The following is a 14,668-nucleotide window of genomic DNA, read 5'->3' as shown; positions in this document are numbered from 1 at the left end:
GGTTGTTTTCTGGAATAGTTCTCTTGATAGAGAACATTTAATTGGAACTTTTTCTGTCTCTTTATTTTTAAAACTGAATTCAAGGATCTGTTTATTTGAAGAGAGAGAATGTAACCCGTTCAGAGGTGCTGCGATTCCTGAGATTCTGGAATATTCTGGAACATTTGAAATTATTCCTATCTTATCTTTTTTATTTACAATCCTTTTGTTTGTTCAATTTCTCTTCCCTTTATAAAAAAAGAGTATTCATATTTCCTTTTTTTCAGATGTATATATTCTATTTATATTCTTCAGGGGACTTTTTAGTTGTTGTCACATATAAAGCTAAATATTTCCTACCAGAATGTCCTTTGATGAGTATCAGCAACAGCAGCATACTGCCCTGACCTCCTGCTCTGATGCTCTAGGATTTTTGTTTCAGATTGTTAATACGTTTACCACTATTTTTAAATCAACAGTTACTTAGGCTCAATAGTTTCTATTTATTCCTTGGCTCCCCCGACCCTTGTATTCTTCTTGGATTTTTCGCTCTGTGTGTCTGTTTATTTCTGGGGTGCACCTTTCAAATAGAGTTTAAGGTCACTGTGTGTTGGGTCCTGGTCCATCTGAGATGTCCGGGTTTCGTTCTTTGTGGAGATAATCAGTCTATGTCTTCGCTGCTGCTGCTTCCTTCGTCTTCATCTTCTTCATCTTCTTCCCCATCCTAATCCTCCTCTTCCCCCCACTCCTCCGCTAGTATTTTTTTGCTATCTTTTATGTTCTGTGATAGCATCACAAGGTAGCTAGTGTGGGGACCTTTCCTCTTCCTCCCTAGGGCACGCGGTGGCCTCTTAATCTGGGTCCTTCTCTCAGATCTGGAGCTTTTCTTCTGTTGTTGGAGTGGCTCCTCCTCTCGCTTCACTCTTCTCTCCTCCTGGAAGTCCTGTGGTTGATGGATGTTGGCATCCAGGCATCTGGATCTGTCTTCCTCATTCCCACCTCTCTGTGCCCTGAGCTGATCCTCGTCCTCTCTCTGATTTGCTCTCGGCTTTTATCATTCTGCTCTTTAGTCCGGGTAATTCTTTTTTATTTCCACCATCAGAGTCTGCATCCCTAATGCCTGGTGCGTCTCCTTTGGGGGTGCACTCTCCTCTCCTGGGTGCCAGTCTGCAGGCTGGTCCCCTCTCCTGGGGTGTGAGTCACCCCTCTGGGCACTGCCCTCCGTGGTTCTCTGTGCCCTGTGGGGCCAGCCCCCACTTGGCGTGTGAGTGAGCCCCTCGGGGCTGCCACAGGCCTCTGCTCCCATTAGTTATTCCTCTCTTCACACGGTTGTGCTTCTCCCTGTGAAGGTGGGTGATGAACAGTGTGTCCCCTTCTCAGGTGTGTGGTTGCTCCTCTGATGTGCCTCCCTCGGGAGCCATGGCGGGGGGCAGAGGGGCTGGGGCTCATGGACCATATTTGTCAATCAGCCACACGTAACTACTTCCTCCGAATTGCTGGCTTAGAACAGGAAGCAGTGTGCCTTCAGCATCGGCGTCTCTGGCTGGCCGGTGTCTCCCCAGATCTTCCGCAGCAGCCTGGTAAAGAGCAGAGCCGAAGCCCATCCCAGACCAGCCGGGACGCCCCTGCCGAGGTCTCCGGGGCATCAAGCAGGGTGAGTGGACAGAGGCTCCTCTGTGTCCGGGCTCGTTGTTCTCAAGGGGAACAGTTCAGCCCTGCAGCTCTTCCCCCGTGGAGTGGCTGCTGCCTCTCCCAAGGGAAGCAGCTCCAAGTGGCCCAGCCGTGGAGGGGGCCCTGGTGGCCCTGGTCCATGTCACCTGCCCTCAGATTGTCCACTCCAGGCCTCCTTTTACCGAGGTCTAGTGAGGGGAAGTGCTGTGCTTACCGTGGGCAGAACCACGCAGAGCCCTGGGTGCCTTAGTAACGTAGGGGGATGGGAACAATCATGGTGGCAGGACATGGCAGAGACCCCAGACCTTGGCTCCTGGGTCTAGGGTATGCTGACAAGCCACAGACAGTTGCTGAGCTGGTGATGTGTGGGCTTCGAGACCCACAGAGCCAGGAGGAGGCTGGGGGTACCAGGAAGGACCCCCTGGCAGGTGGGTGTGGGGCCGGGAGCAGCCAGGGCTATACAGAATGGCTTGTGGGGCCTCCCCAGCTGCACCTTCCTCTTCCTGCCTGGGTCAGTCCCCTCCTGTCTTCATGCCCCCAGCGTCGGCTGTGCTGGTCTGTCCTCCAGCAGAGTTTGTGCGTGTGCATGTGTGTGTGTGTGTGAGTGTGCACGGTGTGTGTGAGTATGTGTTGTGTGAATGTGGACGTGGTACATTTTCCTGATAATGGGTCTGTCACTTCCCTCAGCTTCTAGAAGGTGCACCAGTTCTGGTCTAATGATGTGAAAGCGCTGGGTTACAGTTGAGTTTTAGGGGGACAGGCATTAGGTGTGTGACCTAAACCTCCCATAACCAGGCTCCTGGAGGCCTGTCTCAAGGCCCTCTGGGAGTGAGGAGACTGGAGCCACACCCCTGGACCCAGGGGTCCACCTGGATCCCATTGGACACTGACACAGCCTCCTGCATCCCCTGTCTCCACCTCCCCGTGGCACCCAACCCCTGCCTTCTTCCCTGGAGCAGGGGCTAGGATCCCACTCTGCTGACCCTGGGAAGGGTCCCTGCACCCACTGGTGGAGGCTGTGCCCAGAGCTCCCCTTCTTTGAGGGCACCTGGCACCCCAAGGTGAGAGAAGGAGAAGCAGCTGTGATGGGGGAGGGAGAATGAGCCCTCCTCTTACCGAGGGCACAGCATCTGTGTGAGCAGGAGGCCAGATGCTGGGGAATCAGCAGAGAAGGGCTGCTAAGAAAACTCTGGGAGGTGGATCAGTGTCTGGGTCGGTCTACACTGAAGGGACCCCTGCTTCCACCAGTGTCTGCAGTCCGCCACTGCTGAATCTCCAGGACCTGTGCCAACAGGCACCCCCACCCCACCCACACCCTGTAGCATTCATGGAAGAATGAGGGAGTCCCTCTCCTGCATGAGGCCTCGAGGCAAGGGCCCACCATGACAGTGGCCAAGCCCACACCTTGGTACCACATCCTGAGCAGGGCCACAGGCCCTACCTCTGTGGACGCCTGACCTCCAGGTGACCTGGGGCAGGTGACCGAGGGCTGGGCCAGCTCTGCAGGCCTGGGGTGGGGATGGGAGAATGGAACAGTGTGGTTCTGGGAGGTTAGCATTCAGGTCCGTGGCATGTCACTGCAGCTTGGCCTGCGCCGTTTCTCTTTCTAGCCAGTAAGGGAATAGATGAGTGATTGATGGAGGTGCCTGTGGACAAGCCTTTCGAGAGGGGCTCCTGGCCACCCTGGTGCTCAGCCCCTGTGGGAGTAAATTGAGACATTTCCCGAGGGGCTGGGCAGGGCAGCTGACACCTGTCCACCAGCCTCAGGGGTCTCCCAGCTGGAATCTGGCTGGGTTTAGCTGCCTCACAGTTGTCAGCTCTCACCACACGGGCACATAGTAGGCCCCAGGGCAGTTACAGTGATTACCGGGAGATTTCCTTGGGGGAGAAGCCCAGAGACAGCCAAGTGCCTTTCAGAACATTCTGCAGAGGAGGCCACCTGCTGTCTAGGGGATGGGAGGGGACTGTCTGCACCCTGCCCCGAAGGGTATGAGAGGAGCAGGCTGCTTGGCCTCCCATCTATGAAATGAGAAGGCAGGGCTGGGCTCGCCAGTATTTTAAACTCCAAATGACTCTGTAATCAAATGTATAATTCAAAACTCACCCACCTGGGGGTGGAGGTGTAGGGGGTCACATGGATACGGTGTGCCTGTGTCCAGAGGGGTCCCGCAGGTTCAGCTCAGGCCCAGGCCATGCTCTGCAGGCAACAGGGCTGTCCAGAGGTGTTTGCCCCTGTGGCTGGGGCAGCACGGAGCCTGTGGTGGCACTGCATGACTCAGGCCACCACCAGCTCTGTGGAACAGAGTCCTGGGAGGGCCTGACCTTTCTGCACACCTCTCACTTTGTGAGTGTCAAACCATCCTGCCTGAGGCAGTGTCGTGGGGTGGCCTGCTCCATTTCACGGATGAGGACACTGGGTGCGAGGGGTTAACAACAGTTGTGTTCACCCAGTGTGTGTGGGACCGGGCCACACTGAGAATCCCCAATTCCAGGTGCCCTCCCCAGGGTGCTGGGCAATCTCTTGGTGATGTCGTGGGATGCCCACCAGGCGGACCAAAGCCAAGATGCTCACCGTGGTCAGTCTCCATTTCCTTTGCACAAACCGGACCTAAGACAGGAGTGTCCTCCTAAGACAGGAGGATAGGAGCTGAGCCGCCATCGAGGGCCTCTGCTGAACCCCCCATGGGATGCAAGCAAGCAGCTGGGCAGGAGCAGGGAGCCTGAGTCTCAGGGGGCCCTGTGATATTGAGCCCCTGCTGGTCCCAGCAATGCTGGCTGCCCATCACCTGCCCTGGGCGCTAGGACCAGGCCTCGACTTCCCACATGGTCTTCACACAAAGTCAGCCTTGCAGGAGCTGGTGTTCAGCCACAGCCAGAGCCCCACCAGGCTGGGCCAGGGGCCAGAAGACGAGGGCCGGGCTGCTCTGTGCGCCTCAGGCCAGGAAAGAGCCCCTGCAGCCCCCTTTCTCCAGGGCCTTCTCCCAGCAGGGCAGCCTGTCGGTGGAGTGGGAGTCCTTGGCAGGACTGGTGATTTCCAGTCACTTCCACCATTGGGGAGTGGGCATCACGGTGACATGGCAGGCACAGTTGTGGTGAGGCAGCCAAGTCCTGGAGCTGCCCAGCCTGTGACCGGGCAGGCCTCCCTGTTGGCCCAGAGTTGCCTCCTCTGAAGGCTGAGGGTGTCCAGGCTGCCCACCCTCCCAGCAGTCAAGTAGCAGGGCCTGGGGAGTCAAGGAGCCAGCAGGCCCTGGCTTCTGCATGAGACTTCGTGTGGGTCCCCTGCTCAGCACAGATGTCCACACGTGCCTCAGCTCTGAGAGGGACGACATGTGGGCTCGGGAGGGAGTGTGAGGCCCCCACCACACGGCTCTGATGTGGGGCGTTGAGAAACAGGCGCAGAAGTGCCCTCGCTGCCCCCGGAATAGGAGGATCAGGAAACCAGGGCTCTGCCCACACACCTGGGCTCTGAGGTGTTGTTAAAGAAATACCTCTGGCAGCTTTCCCTTGACGTGGGGCCCCTCTCTTAGGATCTGTAGTTGTCAGGCTTCTCCAGAGAAACAGGACCAAGAAGACGTGTGTGTGTGTGTGTGTGTGTGTGTGTGTGTGTAGAGAGAGAAACTTATTTTAAGGAATTGGTTCATGGAATTTGGGGGCCTGGCAAGTTCAAATCTGCAGGGCAGGCTGGAGACCCAGGAAAGAGCTGATGCTGCAGCTCGAGTCGGAGGGCCGTCTGGAGGCAGAATTCCACCTCCTCAGGGGACCTCAGGCTTTTTCTTAAGGCTTTCAACTGATTGGATGAGGCCCTTGCACGTTAGGGAGAGCAATCTGCTTTACTCAGAGTCCACTGATTTGGTGTTAATCTCATCTAAGAAATATCTTTGCAGTGGCGTCTAGATCAGAGTTTGAGCAAATATCTGGGTGCGTGGCCCAGTGAAGCTGGCACATGAAAATCACCGTCACAGCATCCTTGGCACTCTGTCACAAGGCTCGGAAGGCTGAAATGACCTGTCACTTGGCAGCTGGGTGTAGGTTTGAGAGCATCCATCCCAGGGTCACACTGACAGAGGCTCCAGTCCCAGCATCTCTTCTGGCTGTGTGCCTTGAGCCAGGGACAGACCCTCTCAGAGCCATCCCCTGCAATGGTGAGCAGGCACGGTCCACCCCAGGGTAGATGCAGGGTGAATTGAGGCTTTGTGTGCACAGTGTAGCCAGGCGAGCAGAGTGACTGCCATGGACAATGCCCAGTCCTATTCCTATGGGACCTAGAGTCTTGAGTGGCAGTCCAGGCAGGGCCCAATGCCCACTGGCTGAAGCTCCCCCTGAAGGCTAGCCCTGTCTGCTGTGATCCTCATGGCTATGGCCCAGACCTTCCACAGCCACAGCCCTCCACCCAGGAATTGTCACAGAGCGAGTCACGGCCTATTTCCCACTGGCAGGAGATATGGGGTCGGTGGGGGTCAGGCTCCTTGGATGCTCAGATCTGACCAGTCGAGATGCAGAGACCTCTGCACCCATGTGGCCTGATTCCACGGCACTGGAAGCTTCTGGGGAGAGGGTCATCTGGGGGGTTACACCCTGGGCTGCAGCTATAAGTAGTCTGAGGGGTTCCCTGGCTGGCTGAGGAGGTTAGCCAGGGGCTGAGGCCAGCCTCTTTGACGGGGGAGATCTCACCAAGCCAGGGCCCCTGCCTGGGGGGCCTTGGGGAGAGCAAGCCACGCTGAGGCCTCTCTGAGCGTCAGGCCGCCCTGGGCACCACCCGGACCGGACCATGGGGGCACGCGTTCTCTCCCAGTGCTCCAGGGGCTAGAGGTAGAGAGTCAGCCCCAGGGGGACTATTTAGACCTCAAATGGGTTTAAATAGCAGGGCTTGTAGGCATGCTTTGGCTTTTGGGGTGGTGGAGTTTTCTGGTGTGATGGAAATTCAGTAGAAGTAGGGGCGTTTGGGGAGTGCTGCAGGGTCTCAGCAAAGGCCAGAGTCCTGGGAGAGCAGAGCCCAGAGAAGAGACCGCCAAGCTCTTGTTCCGTGAGTGAATGAATGAGTGCATGCATGAATGAATGATTTATGAGCAGATGTCCCAGCACGGAGGTCCCCGAAGTCAGCTGTCTCAGCTCTTCCCACCACCATGGAGTCCTGTCCTCAGAAACGTCAGCAGCAGGAACAGAAAAACTAACCACTTTGGGAATCCAGAGAAGAAATTTCAAGGCAATTCATCAACTACCATGGAATTTAGATTTTTTAAATGTATGAATTTTTAAAAATCATTGTATAAGTTTATTGTGGAAGGTTTGAAAAATATAAACAAGAATAATGAAGAAAATTGAAGATAGTTATAATGCCACCCCCCAGAGAGAAATATGGACTATTTTAGTATATTTATTTTTACTGGTTTCCCATACATTCACTTTTTACCATGAAAATCGAGTTGCCCTGAGCAAGTGTTCACACCTTTTCTCTGCTGTGTGGATTCCCCTGGGAGGGCGTTATAAATGTTGTAAACATTGTCCAGTTCAATAGCTAGACAAGAAATCTAGTAATTTTGATTGTTACGCCTGATTGCCAGCCACAGTGACTTTTTCAAGGGTTTATTAACCACTGGCACATCTTCCTTTGTGAATTACCTATTCAGGCCCACAGCCTTTTCCATGGGGTTTTGTTATTGATTTTTAAGATCTCCTTGGAGAGGAAGATTACTATTGCATTAGACAGATATTAAATATTTTCGTCTATTCAGTTTTTATGTACAAAATATGTTGTTTAGAGTCCATCTATCTTCTTGATATTTTCTCCCTTGGTTTTTATGCTTAGAAGATTTCCTTACTCGGAGATACACCTACTTCTATTTCTTTTATCATTTTATTTCCTGAAACTGAATTTACGTGGCCTGCAGTGTGCCGGGGGCTGACCTGCGTTTCCCAGATGGCGAGTCGTGTGCCATGGCGCGTGCGTGAGCATCCTGTCTTCCCGGGAAACATGCGCTTCTGCTTGCCACCTTCGAAGGCCGATGTCCAACTGCTCCATCTTCTCTCACTGGGCCAAGGGTCACACTGGCTCAAGTTCCGAGGCTTCCTAATGCGTTTACAACCCCATAAATAACACAAAGCACTGTCTTGACTCCCTTTCCAAAGCCCCTTGGTGACAGTCATACGTTTTCTCTTCCAGATGTCTGATTGTATTGCTCTTTCCAAGGGAACGCGTTTCGACGTATTTATCAATTTTAGCTTTTGTGTTTGTTTTCTGATTCATCGACGCCTGCCCTGGTCTGCATATTTCCGGCCTCCCTTAGCAAAGCTTTATCACTCTTTTTCTCACTTCTGAGTCCTCTGTCCCTGTGCATTTATCGTCATTCGTTTGCATCCACAACAAAAGCATTTAGGGCATTGCCTTCGTGTCTCCACTGGGACAGAGGGTTTTCATTGCATCGGACGGAGCATGCTTGCATTGTCCCCTTTTCTAGAGGGTCTGTAAATACAATTTTGATTTCCTCTTTGACTTAGATATTTAACAGAGTGTTTAAAACTTTCTAATTAATATGTAGGGTGGAGGTGTCTTGTTTTGTCTCATTTGGTCAGAAGCTGTGGTCCTTAGAATTTCTGCTCAGACTCCACGATGGTAAAATGAACAGTTGTGACTGTGTCTCATAGACCCTGCAAAGTGTCTTTTTGTGGGGCTGGAGGTTCGGGGAACATGTAGGTTGTGTCCTCAGTCCTCTCTACCCTTCTGGTCCCCCAGATCTCTCTGGAACCTCTGTGATCTGCTGGTGTGTTCTGGCCCCCGCTGGAATCAAGCTTCTGTCCAATTCTTATTTGTATTCATATAAAACAAATAAAAAAGCTCACATCTTGATACTCTGTGTTTCGGTTAAAAAGGCTGATACCTATTTTAGATCTGTTGTAAACATTTGCGTTTCTCTGCCTGAAACAGCCTTGACTCCCCCAGCTCCAGGAGGGCTGTGGGGACCCCCGCCTTCTCTTCTTTTTAACCTTTCCCCCGGAGAGCTCGTCTGCCAGCACTTGTGCTCACGGCTCCGTGCTGCCTGATTCAGGCGTGCTCTCGTAAGCCAGCCCCCAGGTGGGTTTCTTCTCTGACCGGGCGGTCTGGGCCCGCTCCAAGGCACAGCGCTGGTGCCCCGTGAGGCCTGGGACCTCGAGCGGCCTCGTCGAGGGTTTGCACTCTGCTGAGAAGCCTGATCTGACACCAACTTATCACCCTGACTCAGATGCTGGCCCACCCTCTGCTTCTTGCTCAAAGTTTCCTTCTTTTTCAATGTTTCCTCTTTGTCTTCTGGGTTTTTGCCAAATAAGGATGATATTTTGTGCATGTGGGTGTGTGTGCTTTGGAAAGAATACATTCTACTTTTCTTCTAAGGCTCCTTCCGCATCTCAGAATGGGGCTGTTAAGAGCTTTATTCATCACAAGGTGTGATCCTGTCAGTGGAGGGGAGGGCGCCGGCCAGGTCTCGGGGAAGCTGGCCAGGGAGGTGGCGACGCGCCACTTCCTGCAGCGGTGGATTGCGCCAGCTCTCCCCTGGTGGGCAGGGCCGGGGTGAAGGGTGGCTCTGACCCAAAGTCCTCACAGGCGGTGGGGCCTGGGTTTCCTAAGCTGCCTGATTCAGGGTTTTGTCACTTGAGTCCTGGTGAGGGCCCGCCCTTAGGTCCCCACAATTGCTGCCTTGGGGCTGGTGGGGGAGGGCGCCTGCGCCTCAGGTCGTGGGGTGGCAGGGCAGGCCGTGGGGAGACGGCCGCTGGCCACAGCTCCACAGGGCAGGTCCATGGGCTGGACATGCCCTGTCTACTCTCCTCGGCTCAGCCCGGGGTCTCCCTCATGCCCGCCTGCCCAGCTGCCCTGGCTGAGTCGAGGGCCCACAGGGGCAGGTGCTGCAGTGCTCACTCTAGACACGAGTGTGACCCAAGCCTGTCCTCCCTGGGGGCTAGGAGCAGCCCCTCCAGTCACACAGAGGAAACTGAGGCAGGCTGCACCGCTGAGGCAGACCTGCCACATGGGCCTGGGCACTGCCCTGTCTGTCCCCGGGGCTGGCTCCAGGACAATGTCCAGAGGGTGCCTTGGTCTGTGTGGCTCCATGATGCTGGTTTCAGGCAAGGCCCTGGGCTTCTGAGGGCTCCTCCTAGCTGCCGGGCACATCCACTATGGCTCCCAACCACCAAGGCCCTGCTTGCCTGTGGCTGAGAAACCTGGCTGCTGGGCTCTGGGAGTGGCCATCTGTCCAAGCATCCTGCCCAGCTCGGCTGTGGGTACAGGGCCTGGGATGGGGCCCTCCACTGTGGCCATCCCAGCAAACAAGGTGAGGAGCAACAGATGACAAGAAGGCAGCCCACCTCCCCTGCACCTTGCCCTGCTTCCGGTGGTCAGGGTCAGGACCTGCGACCTGTGGGCCCTGCCTTAACCAAGTGCAATCCCCTCTCTGTGGCTGGGGTGCCCTGGAGGTAATTGGGGCCAGGTCCACATCCTGCTGCTGCCCACAGCCTCAGGCTCCCCCTGTGGGGTCCCAAGGGGTTTATGTACTGGTTTTTCTGGTTCCTGTGAATGTCTCGGGGAGCAGGTCCGGCCTGTCAGCACAGGAGAGAGGGCAGAGCTGCCTTTGCAGGCCCTGCCCCAGAACCGGTGGGGCCACTCACCCTGACCGACCACTGCATGGCTGGGGTGCTCCAGGAGAGGATGCCCAGCCTGCTACTTGGGGCAGCCTCCACCTCAGAAGCGGGGCAGAGCTATCCTGAGGCCAACTGGACCTTGCACCCTGGGCAGTGCCCAGCTCAGCTGAGGGGGTCAGTGGGCACACTCAGGGCCCCACGGGCAGAACCCTGGGGGACCCAGATGGAGAGCTGGGAATGACCACGGCCAGCCTTGGCCTGAGCCCCAGGCCTCCACGATGGTTAGACATGGGGCTTTCACAATGGAGTGGGCCTGGAGTGAGCTGAAACCACCTCCCCTGCTGGCCACTGCTGTGAGCCCGGAAGCCCAAGCAGGACGTGAGTTCTGCTTTCGTCCCAAACAGGAAGAATCAAGGGTTCTCTTTTGAAATCTCTGGATCCTGATTATAATCTTCATGGGGACTTCCAGGGAGAAGGTTCACCTCCAAAAAGAAAGGAGCTTGGGGCTGGTGGGGCCTCTAAGTGGTGAGACCCCCGCGAGAGCTCCTGACTGGTCCTCCTTGGCCCAGGGGTCCTGATGCAGATGCAGGGGTTACGGGACAGCAAAGATGAGGGCAGGGCCCACCCACAGGTTGCACCCAGAACCCCACAGGGGACCACAGGCACCCACAGGCCATGGCAGGGACCGTGCCATCTCAAAACAGACGGGTTCTGGCTTAGGGCCTCTGCTGGCCCCGTCTGCCTTCCCAGACTTGGGGCTCTGACCCACCCTGCTGGCCCACCACCATTAGGCAGTGTGTTGTGGGGCAGGGGGCCCCAGGAGCCTCAGAGGCTCACCCTGGGTGAGCCATGTTGATCTTTGTTTCTGATAAAACACAGCCCCCTTCCTGCCTGCCACGTCCTGGCCGCCGGCTTCTTAGCACCCTCTCTGCTTTCTTGGTGTCAGATAAAATGTCACAGTCAGCTGCAGGGTTCTCAGACCTGGGGGCCCACCTGCCCCGGCAGCCCTGCCACCCCTCCCAGGAACTGACCTGGAGGGGGTGTCACTCTTGCTGGCCCCTGCCCAGCGGGTGGTAGGTTTGAAGGCCCTGCCTCTGCCTCAAAGAACCAGAACCAGAACCAGAACGCCAGGCCTCCTGCTCCCCCCGCCATGACTGTGCTTCTGGAGCATCAGCACCAGTCGGTGATGACTGAGTCAGCCACTGTAGCAAATGCCCTGTCCACACCTTGCCCCAGGTGCTGGGTGTTAAAGGACAGCTGGTGTGGATCAAGAAAAACAAAACAATGGTCACCTAGAGCTGGTGGCCTCGGACAAGGCAGGTGATGGCTCTGCACAGTCCTTCCTCAGCCTGGGGAGGCAGCTGGCACAGTCCTGGCGCCCATGGCTGCTCAGGGTTTTCTTCTCTTCCTAGTCCTCATTCTGCCACCCACCAGGAGGCCTGGGCCAACGACGTCTCTGCTCTGAGCTCAAGCCTCACATCACCGAGGACTTGGGGAGCACGAAGGCCACACAGGGCCCTGATCCTGACAGTGTGTGATGCCCTGTGTGTGGGTGTGTGTCTGGTTTATATGTATATGCATGTGTACACATGCATGTGTTTATGATGTGTGTGGTGTGTGTGTGTGTGTGAGTTTGTGATGTGCGTGGGAGTGTGGTGTGTGTGTGTATGGTGTGTGCATGTGTGTGTGACATGTGTGCGTATGTGTGTGGTGTGTGCATACATGTGTACACACCTGTGTCACAGGCAGGAAGCCCACTCCCTGTTCGTCCCTGGAGGCCTGGTGGGCTCAGCAGCTGTGGCAGGCCACACTGCCCCACTCAGGCCTCCTTTCCTGCTGGCAGCACTGCCCTGGTGCAGGTCTGTCAGAGACACTGACCCGTGCCGGCCTGACCCTGGTGCTGAACGCCCCCTGGCAGCAGGGACAGGGCCCTCCCGGCTCTGCGTCTCCAGGCTGCCGTGGAGGAGTTCAGCACCATGGACGATCCGCCCCAAGAGCCTGGGGTCCAAGGCCCTGTCACCAAGACCCCTTCCCTCCACAGGACATGCTGCGCCAGCGCTCCCTGCTGCTCACCCTGCTGGGTCTGCTCTCCCTCGGGTCTGGTGAGTTTTGAAGAACATTCTGGGTCTGAAGAAAGGGGCCTGCCCTCCCATTCTCCTGAGGATTCTTTCTGATCCTGGGGGCAGATTAGAAAACACTGTGCCCGGGGAGCCGGTCCCAGACGCAGGTCTGTCTCCTTACACTCTGCCCCTCTGTGTGGGGCTGATGTGCAGGCCTCCACAGGGAGCAGCCTGGTGGAGACATGCTCCCTGGCTTCCTCCCATCCTTCCTGGTCCTGATGCTGACTCTCCTTCTCCACCCACCCTGCATGCGGGCCTCATCGTCCATTCACCCCCCATCCATGTCTCAGGCCCCCCAGTGCCTGCAGGCTCTCTGCGTGGGGAGGGCCAGTGCTGTAGGCCACGGCTCACGGGGCCCGTCTTGTCTCACTCCCAGCCCTTTCCCAGGAATGCATCGGATACAAGGTCAGCACCTGCCGGGACTGCATCAAGTCAGGGCCTGGCTGCACCTGGTGTCAGAAGCTGGTAAGAGCCAGGGTGGATGGCATCAGCTACCCAAGGGTCCTCACACTTGGCCTGCCCTTCCCACCTCCCCACCTTCCCACTTCCTGGGCTGGACCCCTTTTCTCTGCCTCTGGAACTGCTGGCACCAGGAGGGTCACTGCTCCATTTTCTAGTGGGGCAGGAGCAGCCGGAGGGCACAGGACATCTGACACGCAGACACACATGGCCCAGCCAGGGCAGCCTGGTGGAGGCAGACCCACGTGTGGCTGTACTGAGTCGGGCCAGGCACTGAGGCCCCGGGCCCCTGGAGGCAGGAGGCAGGAGCCCTGAGCAGAGAGGCAGGAACGGTCGCTGTGGGAAGGCCAGCCGCACGCCCCTGTGTCCCACAGCCTGAGGCCTGTAGGGAAGTGAGAGCGAGTATAGCTCTCACGGTAGGAGAAGGTGGAGAAGGTCCCTACTGGGCCCTGGCTCCGGGCGGCCTTCAGTTTCCTTGTGCTTTCCTAGAGGCCCTCGGGGGAGAGGCCAAGGCCCAAGACAGCCGGGGCACAGGGGACTCCTGTGTCCCCGAGTCACAGCCTCTGTCCGAGGACACCCTCCTCCTGGAGAAGCCCCTCTCCTCTGGGCCCCAGATCCCAACCATGCCCCCCTCTCATGGAGACCCCAGATCCTGACCACACCCCCGTCCCATGGGCAACCATCAGATCCTGACCATACCGCCCACCCCTGGAGACCCCCAGACCATGACCACACCCTCCTCCCTTGAGAGACCCCCAGATCCTAACCACACTGCCCTCCCTTGGGGACCCCGGATCCTGACTGCACCCTCCTCCTGTGAGTGACCCCAGATCCTGACCACACCCCATCCCCTGGGTGACCCTCAGATCCAGACCAAGCTCTCTCCCTTGGGGACCCCTTGATCCTGACTACATGCCTTTCCCCTGGGGAACCTCCAGATCCTGACCACGCCCCCTTCCCCTGGAGCACTTAGATCCTGGGCACACCCCCTTCCCCTGGGGACCCCCAGTTGATCATCCTACCCCCTCCCCTGGGGGATCCTAAGGTTCTGACACTGCAGGTCTTTTTGGAAAGACACACCCACGTACACTTATTATTTTTTCTCAACCATTTGAGACTAGGTTGCAGACATGAAGCTCATTTGTCCCTCAATATTTCAAGCATTTTTGTTAAGAACAAGATACTCATTTAAAAATCACAGTACATTTATCAAACTCTGGAAATTCAACATTGGTACCTGACTCTGATCGAATCCATACACCTTATGCAAAATTTGCCAATTGTCCCAGTAATGTCTTTCATAGCATTTTTTCCCCTGGTTGATATTATAATCCAGGATCACACATTGCATTCAAATGTCACATTTCTCTAGTCTCTGTGAATCTGGAACATTCCTCAGCTTTCCTTGTCTTTCTGAAGGATCCAGGACAGCAGTGTAGTAGAATGCCCCTCAGTGTGGGTGGCCTGGTGTTCCCTCTGACTCCGTCCAGGTGTGTTTAGGTGGGAGCCCAGTGCAGGGCTGATGCTGTCACTGTGCCCAAGGGTGGCGATGTTAACTTGGTGGCGTCTGCCAGGCTTCTCCACCATGAAGCCACTCTTTCCCTTTTGCAGCCGATAAGTAATTTGTGGGGAGACACTCTGAGACTGGGAAACATTCTGCTTCCCATCAAGCTTACACCCACCAACTTCAGGATCCATCGATGACTGGGGCCCGAACAGCCATCACTGGAAAGCTTGCAAAATGGGGATGTCCCGGCTCCTTAACCCCGTCTAGTGGTTTCTAACGTAAGGAAGGGTTTTTCCTTCCCCCAGTCTCTCTCTCTCTTCAGCAT

General features: G+C 56.0%; 1 long non-coding RNA gene across 1 annotated transcript; it reads left to right on the top strand.

Annotated features, from left to right (window-relative positions):
* Nucleotides 1-1,509: 1,509 nt before the first annotated feature.
* Nucleotides 1,510-12,842, top strand: LOC124234120 (uncharacterized). Its single transcript, XR_006887228.1, has 3 exons — nt 1,510-1,633; nt 12,299-12,359; nt 12,754-12,842. It is a non-coding gene; the product is annotated as an uncharacterized LOC124234120 (long non-coding RNA).
* The last annotated feature ends 1,826 nt before the right edge of the window (nt 12,843-14,668 follow it).

Source organism: Equus quagga, unplaced genomic scaffold (assembly GCF_021613505.1).
Source record: "Equus quagga isolate Etosha38 unplaced genomic scaffold, UCLA_HA_Equagga_1.0 71534_RagTag, whole genome shotgun sequence".
NCBI lineage: Eukaryota > Metazoa > Chordata > Mammalia > Perissodactyla > Equidae > Equus > Equus quagga.
Note: the sequence above shows the minus strand (reverse complement) of the source record. Positions and strands in the feature narration are given on the sequence as shown.